General features: G+C 38.7%; 1 protein-coding gene across 4 annotated transcripts in view; it reads left to right on the plus strand.

Moving 5' to 3' along the window:
* HDAC8 (histone deacetylase 8) overlaps positions 1–14,273 on the plus strand; it is a 254,295-nt gene that overhangs the window by 127,058 nt on the left and 112,964 nt on the right. The window lies entirely within an intron of this gene.

Genomic DNA, 14,273 nt, shown 5'->3' on the forward strand with positions numbered 1-14,273 from the left:
CCTGTTTGAGAATTAAATGTACATTAATTAATGTAAAACCCTTAGAATACTGCTTGATAAACACATAGTAAGTAATGAGCTAGTACTCATAGGGAGGAAAACCAGAGTAGGATTACAGAAAACAGAAGTTAAAAGTTTAAATTGAAGAGAATTCTAAGATGTGTCAGGTAGAGATCCAATAAGCTGAGAGATCCAATAAGCTATAGACTTACAAGTATAAATTAGAATTTGGCAAATTTGGCAAAATGAAGGCTATTGTTTACTTTGATGAAAAGAACATCAATTATATGTAGAATCTGAATGATACAAATGAACTTATTTACAAAACAGAGATTCACATATATAGAAAATAAACTATGGTTACCAAAGGGGAAAGGGGGAAATAAATTAGAGAAGTTTGAGATTAACAGATACAAACAGATATATAACATAGACAAACAACCAGGGCCTACAGGGAACTATGTTCAATATCTTGTAATAACCTATATAATAACCTATATATATATATAACTGAATCACTTTGCTGTATACCTGAAGCTAATACAACATTGTAAATCAACTATACTTCAGTTAAAAAAAAAAAATCAGGAGACTTCCCTTGTGGTCTAGTGGTTAAGTAACCCCGTACTTCCACTGCAGAGGGCCTGATTTGATACCTTGTGGGGATTAAGATCACATATGCTGTGTGGCAAAGGGGGAAAATATGTCAGGGAGTAGAAGGGACAGAGGCTGGACAATGTAGGTTGAGTGGTGAATAGAAGGTAAAGGAAATAACAGCATCAGGTAGAGGTCTTTCAAGAAACTTGCCATTTAAGAAAAAAATCTCAAGTGAAGAAAAAAATTTGTATAAGGATGCTCACCTTAGCTTTTTGAATGATAGCAAAACTACAGAACTGTCCTAAATGTTCAAGAATGAAGAGATAAGAGATCCGTAGCAGGGATGGGGATGGGGAAAGTGGTAAACATTGGAACAGTAACTGAAAAGACTGGGAGAAGGAGCTGACCAGAAATGAGTGAAAGGATCATCAAGAAGCCCACAAAGTATGTCTGAAGTTGGAAACCACAGATTGGTAATACCAGTCTGTCCCATGGTGCTGTTTTCTGCAACAGTGACAGAACAGAGAAGGCACATTGCAGGGGTTGACCTGAAGTGATTATTCAGGCAAAGGGACAGAGGTATAAGGTGATGGTGAAAGAGAGTTCAAGAGTATAATCATGTAGTCTAGGCGGGATGTGGGGCCAAAGTGGGGCAGGCAAACCAGGAGAAAACAGCAGGGCATTGGGGTGTCTTTGTGAGGTCAGAAAACGGAGAGTGGGGTAAAAGCACATGACAACTGGTAGGACCATAACTTGGACTCAGTGTAAAATATTGGAGGCTACATGGTAGGAAAGGCATAGATTTTTAAATCAGACATACCAAAATCTGATTTACAGGTCTAATATTGAATAGTTATACGACTATAGACAAGCTCCTTGAACTCTATACACCAGTTTTCTTATGTTTAAAGAAAGTTTAATGACCCCTGTCTCATAGAAAAACTGGCACACAGTTTGATAGCTGTTAGCACTGCCCCCATCTCTCCCACTCAAGACTTAATGGGCACTGATTATGAAACATTCTTTTCTGGGGACACCAAGATAAAGGTCACTTCACTTCTTTTTGGGCTTCCTTGTGGCTTATCTGGTAAAGAATTCGCCTGCAATGAGGGAAACCTGGCTTTGACCCCTGGGTTGGGAAGATCCCCTGGAGAAGGGAAACGCTTACCCACTCCAGTATTCTAGCCTGGAGAATTCCATGGACTATACAGTCCATGGGGTTGCAAAAAGTCAGGCATAACTGTGTGACTTTCACTTTCACTTTCTTTTCACTTCCTTTTAGGAACTCAGGGGTTCGCAGAAGTGGCACAAATACAAGTAGGTAAACCCCAGTAGAGTGTAAACAGATAAATTGCAGTTCTAGTTGCAAAGTACAGTAATAGCAGGTTGAACACAGTACTGTGGGAATGCAGTGAAGATGTGACTAATAGTGCCTAATGGAGTGAGGGGAGGCTTCCCTGCAAAGCTATTCACAGCCCAATTTTTAGTTCTAATGCTGCTTGAAAGAAAGTAGCAGGAAATGGGGACATGACACCTTAAGGGCAAACAGTTGAGAAGGGTTTGCTTTTATTTCCCTAGACAGTGTTCCAGGGGGCAACAGGTTCAAGAGAAGGTGTTTGTGTAAGGAAAATAACCTGTGGGGGTCTGATAACTTCAGAGAAGTGTGGGATCAAGTGAGAGGCATTTAAGATGATTGAGAAGAAAGGTAGTAATTAAGAGTTCAAGGTTTTGGGGAAGATAAAATCTGGAGCCCAAGTTAGGGGTTTGCTGCTAAACAAAATACAAAATAATCCTTTCTCTAAAATTGAGGGGAAAGATGGAGAAATTCCCTGGCGGTCCAGTAATTAGGACTCTATGGTTTCACTGCCGTGGCCCAGGTTTAATCACTGTTCGGAGAACTAAGATCCTGCAAGCTGCACAGCACAGCCAAAAAAAAAAAAAAAAAATTTGAGGGGAAAGAAGAAAAGATAAAAATAGACAAAGATAATTTATATCTAATAAGAGGAAAGAAGTCCATTTCTGGAAATTGCATCCTATCTGTATGTAATTTTTTTTGGTTTTTATAAACCAAGAATATTTCCTTAATATGGTGACAACAAATTTGAGAAGCTAATTTCTACAATGGATAGAGCTGTCAACTGTTGGTGAAATGGGAGCAACACAAATAAAGAGCCTCCAAACCCTCCCCTCTGCACCTAGACAAAGGGGGTGCTGTGGGCTGCAAGCAGCAGAAAAGGGCAGTGACAGGAAGCGGCCACCTCCTCTCACCTGCTTTCACCTTCAGTTCTTACCACTTACTATATGAGGCCCTATTGCCCACTCTAATCTTCTTTTGCTCCAGTTTACATACAAGCATACAACATGAAGCAAATTTCTAACCTTAATTTTGCCCACTTCTGAATAGAATTGGCAGCCCATGTGGCAGCTGTGCTGACTTAATAGACCCAAAAGCATTTGGCTGCATTGCACTCTCTCCTGACCTTTGCAGCCAGCAACTTCCTCTTTCTGGGATAATATCCCACAGTTATTTCCCTGGCATGCACCTCCAGGAAGTAGACCTTCTGAAATGAGACTTGCTGGCAGTGATGTTGAGCTAGTGTCTCTGCCTAGCCCAACTAGGAACATGGTAGGGGGTAGACTCCGGCACTGGGAATGTACCAGCTGCTTTATCCCTAATACCTCTTCAGATTACACCATTTAATAAAATCAGATGAATTAATTAAACTCTGCATTGTAGAGACCATCAGTTAATTGCTGCTTTCTTGCTTCTGCTCTAAGCACATGCCAAAGTAACAAAATGTCTGTACAAATTGGAACCAGACTCCTTGTCCTTTTACTATTGACATGAAAAATGTCTACATTTCCTGCTAGATCACACATTGGGCTTATAAAGTTTAGGACTTTTTATAACCAGGAAAAAATTCCAGGGTGGGAAGAGTATTCTTATAAAGAGATAGAATTTCTTCCAAAGTGATGAAGAAAACAATTTCTTCTCAGAGGAATATGACAGAGAGATGAGGACCCAGGAAGGTGAAGAGGCTCTGCTTCTTTAAAGAGAATTAGCAGACTTCATTGAAAAGAAGCATAAAAGAAAGGAAACTACCATTAATTAGGCACTTATGTGTGTGTGCCAAGTCCCTTCAGTTGTGTCCAACTCTTTGCAATCTCATGGACTGTAGTCCACCAGGCTCCTCTTTCCATGGGATTCTCCAAGCAAGAATACTGGAGTGGGTTGCTATACCTTTCTCCAGGGAATCTTCCTGACCCAGGGATCGAATCTGTGTCTCTTATGTCTCCTACATTGCAGGCAGATTCTTTACCACTAGCACCACCTAGGAAAAGCAAAGGTGAAGACCCAAGTCCTGCTCTGGGAAGATTCAAAATCCAAAGGGGCCACATGATTGGAAACATTGACTTGAATCCAATTAAAGAGGCAAAAGGTGGAACTAGGTTTTGTAGGCCTGAAGCTAACACGGTTTGAGGGATTTTATTGGGAGGTGGCACTATTTAAGAAGAAGAATATAAAATTAGGTATAAGTAACTATTTGGAATGATAAAAGACACTGCAACAACTTAAAAAGCTGAAGGCTTAACAAACATAACAAAATCTAAAGCCATTCTAACATGTTTTATTAATTAAATCCATGATGCAGCTATAGTACTTTTTTTCCCTACATTTTTTTGGCTGCATATGCTTCTGTAATGTCATTTTCAATAGAAAGAATAGAAAGATAATTCAGTCATTTCCCTAGTGTGTTTTGTCAAAACATGTTTTTTATTATTCATAAATGTGTATGAGTCTGCCCAGACTGCCATAACAAAATACCACAAAATGGATGGCTTAAACAGAAATTATTTCCCACTATTCTGAAGGCTAGAAGTCCCAGATCAAGGTCCAGCAGAGTTCAGTTTCTAAGGAGAGACTTTCATGACCTTTTGTCTTAGTGCACACAGAGAAAGATCTCACTTCTGCTTCTTATAAAGCCACCGATCAAAAGGGATTTGGGCTCCACACTTATGACCTCATTAAATCTTCAGTTCAGTTCAGTCACTCATTCGTGTCCGACTCTTTGCAACCCCATGAATCGCAGCACACCAGGCCTCCCTGTCCATCACCAACTCCCGGAGTTCACTCAAACTCATGTCCATTGAGTCAGTGATGCCATCCAGCCACACCATACTCTGTCGTCCCCTTCTCCTCCTGCCCCCAATCCCTCCCAGCATCAGGGTCTTTTCCAATGAGTCAACTCTTCGCATGAGGTGGCCAAAGTATTGGAGTTTCAGCTTCAGCATCATTCCTTCCAAAGAACACCCAGGACTGATCTCCTTACATTTAACCTTAATAACCTTTTAAAGGGCCTATGTCCAAATACATTGGGTGTTAGGGCTTCAGCATATGAAGTTCAGGGGTTGGGGAGGACATATTTCAGTCCATAGTGGATAAGATGCATAAGACATGTGACTGTACACATAGCTGTACTCACTATTTGGAATACTATTTGGAGGAGGTTTGGGTTCTTCAAAAACAGGAATTTGGGGGAGTCCAGTGGTTAGGACTCCGCACTTTCACTCTGGAAGGCCCAGGTTCAATCCCTGGTCAAAGGAACTAAGATTCCACAAGTTGTGGGGTGCAGCCAAAAAAAAAAAAACAAGAATTTTAATAAATTCCATTTTATACAATTTCCATGGGAAAAAAAAGCATTATTATTTATTTATAGTTGTACATGCTGAATCGACTATAGTTTTGAAGAGAGGAAACTTTCATGTTGACTAGGCATCACATCATTAAAAATACAAATCCTTCACTTAAAATTTAAATGTGATGATTAGAATAATTTTCCCCAGACTAACTTTGGACTTTGTACATTTCAAACTCTGTTTCTCCTCTGTTGCCCAACATCTCTAAAACAAAGCACTATAAGATATATTCATATGGCTGTACTAACTCAATCCACTCTGGTATTCTTGCCTGGGAAATCCCATGGACAGAGGAGCCTGGCAGGCTATAGTCCATGTGGTCACAAAGAGTTGGACACAAGACTCAGTGACTAAACAACAGTTCTAACTCTGACTCTCTTTGTGTGTGTGAGTATGTATAAAGATGCTGGGTGAGTCAAGACATTGGGTTATGAGAATATAAGTCATTGAAAACGACATAAATATATCCCACTAAACCCAAACTAAATCTATCCACAACTCAATTTCCTCTTAGCCACTCCAGTTTCACCCAACACAAGGGGGAATTATGATAGAAGAAAAGTCAGACTGGAGAAAAGTAGTAACCAAATATGGTTAAATACCTTACTTTGAAAATTAGATTTTTTATATATATATATATATATATATATATATATATATATATATATATATATATATATATATATATATTAGATTATATATATATAAAATCAGTCACTTCAGTTGCTCAGTCGTATCCGACTCTTTGCGACCCCGTGGACTGCTGCACACCAGGCTTCCCTGTCCATCACCAATTCCCGGAGCTTGCTCAAACTCATGTCCATTGAGTTGGTAATGCCATCCAACCATCTCATCCTCTGTCATCCCCTTCTTCTCCTGCCCTTAATCTTCCCCAACATCAGGGTCTTTTCATATATACATATATATAGCTTCCCAGGTGGCTCAGTAGTAAAGAATCTTCCTGCCAATGCAGGAGATGCAAGAAACATAGTTTTGATCCCTAGGTCGGGAAGATCCCCCTGGAGGAGGAAATAGCAACCCACTCCAGTATTCTTGCCTGAAAAATCCCATGGACAGAGGAGCCTGGCAGGCTACAGTCCATGGGATCGCAGAGTGTAGGACATGATTGAGCAACTGAGCATGCATGCGCGCGTGTGTGTGTGTATATATATATTTATTCTTGTAAAATAATCTTAGAGCCCCTCCTACAACCTTGGAAAGGGTCTGTCCAAGTGAGAGACTTTGAAGATTTATGATTAGTGTCATGGTAAATTAGCCTCCAAAAAAAGATATATTCATGTTGCTCTAGGAGATCAGCAAAAGCTTTACTTGGAAGATAAAGCTGCTGTGCTGAGTGCCAGTCATGTCCAACTCTTTGTGACCCCATGGACTGTAGCCCACCAGGCTCTTCTGTCCATGGGATTTCTCAGGCAAGAATACTGCAGTGAGTTGTCATTTCCTTCTCCAAAGGAGGTAATATTTGAGTTGAATCTTTAAAGGTACTCAAGGGGAAGGACATTTGAGGGAAACTGACTGCATGGATGAAACCAGAGAGAGGTAAAAGAACCCATAGTCTTGGGGAACTATAAATAGTTTACTGTGTTTGTAGGGTATCTGAGGAAACAGTGGGAGATGAAGCAGCAGAGGCAGACCTGCAATTGAAAGACATCAGGCTCTTGGAAAGTTATGGAAACTCTTGCTTATATTCTTCTCTAAGCTACCTTATGTTCTCTTACCTTTATTGGGAGGAAGAAGTTAGTTTTATCTGTTCCTATTATGGGTGTGATAGAACAACTAGACAGAAAATCTGGAAAGATAAAGAACTCAACACCATCAACCAAAAGGATCTAATTGATATTTATAGAACACTTCACCCAATAAAAGTAGAATATACATTCTTCTCAAGCACTCATGGAACATATATCAATATATGCTATATAAAAATGATGGAGTAGGCAATACCAAGCTCTCATCAATCCACAGAAACACAGAAAAACAAACAGAAACTGTCAGAAACAACTTTGTCAAAACTCTGGAAAAGTCAAAGCTTTGCAGCAAACAAATGCCAAATCAAAGAAAAGTCAACTTTAAAATGGTAAGAAACCAATGAATTATCATTTCATACCCATTAAAGTCTTAGTCACTCGGTTGTATCCAACTCTTTGCAACCCCATAGATTGTAGCCTGCCAGGCTCCTCTGTCAGTGGAATTCTCTAGGCAAGAATACTGGAGTGGATTGCCATTCCCTTCTCCATTAAGATGGCTATTATTTTTAAAATGGAAAATGATAAGTGTTAGTAAGGATGTCGAAAAATTGGAACCCTTGTGCCTTACTGACTGGAATGTAAAATTGTGTAGTTACTGTGGAAAATAGCTTGACAGTTCCCCCAAAAGTTAAACATAAATTTACCACATGACCCAGCAGTTCTATCTCTGGGTATATTACCAAAAGAATTGAAAGCATATACTTGTATATCAATGTTATTACAGCTTTATTTTAAAGATCCAAAAGGTAGAAACAAGTCAAATATGCATCAAAAAAATAAAAGCAAGTATGGCATTTACATACAAGGGAATATTATTCTGCCTTTAAAAGGAATGAAATGCTAATACCTACTATAATATGGATAAACCTTAAAAATAGTATGCTAAGTGAAATAAGCCAGACACAAAGTGACAGACAATGTATAATTCCACTTATATGAGTACTTAGAGTAGGCAAAATCATAGAGACATTAAGTAGATTTGGACTTTACCAGGGGCTAAGGGGAAGGAAGAATAGGGAGTTATTGTTTAATGGGTATGTTTAATTGGTATGTTCCATGGTTGTGTTTAAGGTGATGAAAAAGTTCTGGAAATGCATAGTGGTGGTGGTTACACAGCTTTGTGAATGTACTTAATGCCACTGAATTGAACACTTAGAAATGGCTAAAATGATTTTAAAAAAATTTTTTGACAAGATGTTAGAAAATATAGTTGAAATTGCTTAAGAAAGCAAAAAGTAGAGAAATGAAAAATGGAAAAGAGAAAAATAAGAAAATTAAAGAATTAGCCCATGAGGTCCAACATCCAATAAGAATAATTCCTGAGAAGAAAATTAAGGAGAAGAAATTATCAAAGAAATAATAAAAGAAAATTTCCCCTAAACCCGAGGACATAGATTTCTAGACTGACAGGGCCCACTGGTTGCCCAGCACCATAAAGGAAAAACATGTATCGAGTCATATTATAAAACTGTAGAACAAAGAGGAAAAGAGATTATTCTAGAAACTATAAAGCTTCTAGGGAGAAAATTTGGGGGTCATACAAAAAGGTTCCAAAATCAGAATGGCTTTAGACTTCATACCAACAGTACTGTAAGCCAGAAGACATTAGGCCTTGGATTCTATGCTACCAATCAATTGGAAGGATAGAATACAGATATTTTCAAACATGCACGTTCAGAAATCTTGGAGTAGGTACCCCCAAAAAATGAGGGCAATAAATCCAGAAAACAGAAGACATATCAATCCAGGAAACTGAGGATCCACTGCAGTATAGCACAGCAGGGATATCTCAGGATGATATTGAGGAGAAGATCCCACACACAAGCTGTGCCAAAGGCGTAGAAATCAAATGTGAAAAGAAGATAGAATCCACAGATTGCCTGGTGTGGTTGACAATACTGAGAAGAATATCACAATTTTGTCAGAGTATGACAAGAGTTAGTGATAAATATATAGAAGTGGATATATTAATACATTAGTGAGAGGTACATAGAAAGCTAAACAACATATATAATGCGAGGTAATTATTAATTCCAGAAAAAAATTTCAAAGGAAAGAAAATGGCCATAGTATATAGTACATGACTCAGCTGTGAATAGTACTTGTTGTCACCATAACTGAACACTGAATGTTCAGTTCAGCTCAGTTGCTCAGTCATTTCTGACTCTATGTGACAACCTGGACTGCAGCACGCCATGCTTCCCTGTCCAAGACCAACTACCAGAGCTTACTCAAACTCATGTCCATCATGTTGGTGATGCCATCCAACCATCTCATCCTCTGTCGTCCCTTTCTCCTCCCACCTTCAATCTTTCCCAGCATCAGGGTCTTTTCTAATAGGTCAGTTCATTGTATCAGGTGGCCAAAGTTTCAGCTTCAGCATCACTCCTTCCAATGAATATTCAGGACTGATTTCCTTTAGGATTGAATGGTTGGATCTCCTTATAGTCCAAAGGACTCTCAAGAGTCTTCTGCAACACCACAGTTCAAAAGCATTAATTCTTTGGTGCTCAGCTTTCTTTATAGTCCACATCTCACATTCATACATGACTACTGGAAAACCCATAGCTTGACTAGATGGACCTTTGTTGACAAAGTAATGTCTCTGCTTTTTAATATGCTGTCCAGGTTGGTAATAGCATTTCTTCCAAGGAGCAAGCATCTTTTAATTTCATGGCTGTAGTCAGCATATGCAGTGATCTTGGAGCCCAAGAAAATAAAGTCTCTCACCATTTCCATTGTTTCCCATCTATTTGCCATGAAGTGATGGCACCAGATGCCATGATCTTAGTTTTCTGAATGTTGAGTTTTAAACCAGGTTTTTCACTCCCCTCTTTCACTTTCATCAAGAGGCTCTTTAGTTCTTCTTCACTTTCTGCCATAAGGGTGGTGTCATCTGCATATCTGAGGTTATTGATATTTTTCCTGGCAATCTTGATTCTAGCTTGCGTTTCATCCAGCCTAGCATTTCACATGATGTACTCTGAATATAAATTAAATAAGCAGAGTGACAATATACAGCCTTGACATACTCCTTTTCCTATTTGGAACCAGTCTGTTGTTCCATGTCCAGTTCTAACCATTGCTTCTTGACCTGCATACAGATTTCTCAGGAAGCAGGTCAGGTGGTCTGGTATTCCCATCTCTTGAAGAATTTTCCAGTTTGTTGTGATCCACACAGTCAAAGGTTTTGGCGTAGTCAATAAAGCAGACGTAGATGTTTTTATAGAACTCTCCAGTAGATGTTGGCAGTTTGATCTCTGGTTCCTCTGGTTCCTCTGCCTTTTCTAAATCCAGCTTGAACATCTGGATGTTCTCAGTTCATGTACTGTTGCAGCCTGGCTTGGAGAATTTTGACCATTACTTTGCTAGTGTGTGAAATGAATGCAATTGTATGGTAGTTTGAGCATTCTTTGGCATTGCCTTTCTTTGGTATTGGAATGAAAACTGACTTTTTCTAGTCCTGTGGCCACTGCTGAGTTTTCCAAATTTGCTGACATATTAAGTGCAGCACTTTCACAGCATCATCTTTGAGGATTTGAAATAGCTCAACTGGAATTCCATCACCTCCACTAGCTTTGTTTGTAGTGATGCTTCCTAAGGCCCACTTGACTTCACATTCCAGGATGTCTGGCTCTAGGTCAGTGATCACACCATCATGGTTATCTGGATCATGAAGATCTTTTTTATACAGTTCTTCTGTGCATTCTTGCCACCTCTTGTTAATATCTTCTGCTTCTGTTAGGTCCATACCATTTCTGTTCTTTATTGTGCCCATCTTTGCATGAAATGTTCCCTTGGTATCTCTAATTTTCTTGAAGAGATCTCTAGTCTTTCCCATTCTATTGTTTTCCTCTATTTCTTTGCATTGATTGCTAAGGAAGGCTTTCTTATCTCTCCTTGCTGTTCTTTGGAACTCTGCATTCAATTTAGTGTATCTTTCCTTTTCGCCTTTGCCTTTAGCATCTCTTCTTTTCTCAGCTATTTGTAAGGACTCCTCAGATAACCATTTTGCCTTTTTGCATTTCTTTTTCTTGGGGATGGTCTTGATCACTGCCTCCTATACAATGTCACAAACCTCCATCTTTAGTTCTTCAGGCACCCTGTCTATCAGATCTGATCCCTTGAATATATTTGTCACTTCCACTGTATAAAAGTAAGGGATTTGATTTAGGTCATACCTGAATGGTCTAGTGGTTTTCCCTACTTTCTTCAATTTAAGTCTGAATTTTTCAATAAGGAGTTCATGATCTGAGCCACAGTCAGCTCCTGGTCTTATTTTTGCTGACTGTATAGAGCTTCTCCATCTTAGCTGCAATGAATATAATCAATCTGATTTTGGTGTTAACCATCTGGTGATGTCCATGTATCGAGTCTTCTCTTGTGTTGTTGAAAGAGCATGTTTGCTATGACCAGTGTGTTCTCTTGGCAAAACACTGTTAGCCCTTGACCTGCACCACTCTGTACTCCAAGGCCAAATTTGCCTGTTACTCCAGGTATCTCTTCATTTCCTACTTTTGCATTCCAGCCCCCTGTAATGAAAAGGACATCTTTTGGGGGTGTTAGTTCTAGAAGGTCTTGTAGGTCTTCATAGAACCATTCAACTTCAGCTTCTTCAGCATTATTGGTTGGGTCATAGACTTGGATTACTGTGATACTGAATGGTTTTCCTTGTAAACAAGCAGAGATCATTCTGTCATTTTTGAGATTGCATCCAAGTACTGTATTTTAGACTCCTTTGTTTACTATGTTGGTTACTCCATTTCTTCTAAGGGATTCTTAGAAGTAGTAGATATAATGGTCATCTGAATTGAATTCACCCATTCCAATCCATTTTAGTTCACTGATTCCTAAAATATCGATGTTCACTCTTGCCATATCTTGTTTGACCACTTCCAATTTGCCTTGGTTCATGCATCTAACATTCCAGGTTCCTATGCAATATTGCTCTTTACATATCAGACTTCACTTCCATCACGTCACATCCACAACTGTTTACTTTACAAATTTATTTTAGATCCAAAGAAATAAGTTGAAAGTGAAAGGATGGAAAAAATATCCCATGCAAATGGTAACCATAAAAAGCTGTGGTTGGTTATCAAACAAAAGAGATTTTTAAGTAAAAAAAAACTGTTACAAGAGACCAACAAAGACATTATATATTGATAGAAGAATTGACTTATCAAGAATATATACAATTATGAACCTATTTATGCTATGCAACAGAGCCCCAAAGTATAGAAAGCAAACATCTATAGAATTGAGAAGCAAAACAGGCAGTTCTACTATTATAGTAGGAAACGTCAAAATATCACTTTTGATAATACGTGAAAAACATCTAGACATAAGAGCAAAGGAAATAGAGAACTTGAACACCATAATAAATCAATTAGACCAAAAAGATACATAGAAAGAACATTCTCCTCAACAACAGCAAAATTCCTATTCTCAAGTGGACATGAAACATTCTCCAGGATATGTCAGACCACAAACAAGCTTTATTTATTTATTTTCCACAAACTTATCTTTTTTTTTTTAATTTTACAATATTGTATTGGTTTTGCCATACATCAACATGAATCTGCCACGGCTGTACATGTGTTCCCCATCCTGAAACCCCTCCCACCTCCCTCCCTGTACCATCCCTCTGGGTCATCCCAGTGCACCAGCCCCAAGCATCCTGTATCATGCATTGAATCTGGACTGGCGATTCATTTCATATACGATATTATACATGTTTCAATGCCATTCTCCCAAATCATCCCACCCTCTCCCTCTCCCACAGAGTCCAAAAGACTGTTTTATACATCTGTGTATCTTTTGCTCTCTCGCATACAGGGTTATCATTACCATCTTTATAAATTCCATATATATGTGTTGGTATACTGTATTGGTGTTTTTCTTTTTGGCTTACTTCACTCTGTATAATAGGCTCCAGTTTTATCCACCTCGTTAGAACTGATTCAAATGTATTCTTTTTAATGGCTGAGTATATATGTACCATTGTGTATATGTACCACCGCTTTCTTATCCATTCATCTGCTGATGGACATCTAGGTTGCTTCCATGTTCTGGCTATTATAAACAGTGCTGTGATGAACATTGGGGTACAGGTGTCTCTTTCAGTTCTGGTTTCCTCGGTGTGTATGCCCAGTAGTGGGATTGCTGGGTCATAAGGTAGTTCTATTTCCTTTTTAAGGAATCTCCACACTGTTCTCCATAGTGGCTGTACTAGTTTGCATTCCCACCAACAGTGTAAGAGGATTCCCTTTTCTCCACACCCTCTCCAGCATTTATTGCTTGTAGACTTTTGGATAGCAGCCATTCTAACTGGCGTGAAATAGTACCTCATTGTGGTTTTGATTTGCATTTCTCTGATAATGACTGGTGTTGAGCATCTTTTCATGTGTTTGTTAGCCATCTGTATGTCTTCTTTGGAGAAATGTCTGTTAAGTTCTTTGGCCCATTTTTTCATTGGGTCATTTATTTTTCTGGAATTGAGCTGCAGGAGTTGCTTGTATATTTTTGAGATTAGTTGTTTGTCAGTTGCTTCATTTGCTATTATTTTCTCCCATTCCGAAGGGTGTCTTTTCACCTTGCTTATAGTTTCCTTTGTTGTGCAGAAGAAGCTTTTAATTTTAATTAGGTCCCATCTGTTTATTTTTGCTTTTATTTCCAGTATTCTGGGAGGTGGGTCATAGAGGATCCTGCTGTGATTTATGTCAGAGAGTGTTTTGCCTATGTTCTCTTCTAGGAGTTTTATAGTTTCTGGTCTTACATTTAGATCTTTAATCCATTTTGAGTTTATTTTTGTGTATGGTGTTAGAAAGTGTTCTAGTTTCATTTTTTTACAAGTGGTTGACCAGTTTTCCCAGCACCACTTGTTAAAGAGATTGTCTTTTCTCCATTGTATATTCTTTCCTCCTTTGTCAAAGATAAGGTGTCCATAGGTGCGAGGGTTTATCTCTGGGCTTTCTATTTTGTTGCATTGATATATATTTCTGTCTTTGTGCCAGTACCATACTGTCTTGATGACTGCAGCTTTGTAGTAGAGCCTAAAGTCAGGCAGGTTGATTCCTCCAGGTCCATTCTTCTTTCTGAAGATTGCTTTGGCTATTCGAGGTTTTTTGTATTTCCATACAAATTGTGAAATTATTTATTCTAGCTCTGTGAAAAATACCATTGGTAGCTTGCTAGGGTTTGCATTGAATC

The sequence above is a fragment of the Budorcas taxicolor genome, chromosome X (assembly GCF_023091745.1).
Source record: "Budorcas taxicolor isolate Tak-1 chromosome X, Takin1.1, whole genome shotgun sequence".
Lineage (NCBI taxonomy): Eukaryota > Metazoa > Chordata > Mammalia > Artiodactyla > Bovidae > Budorcas > Budorcas taxicolor.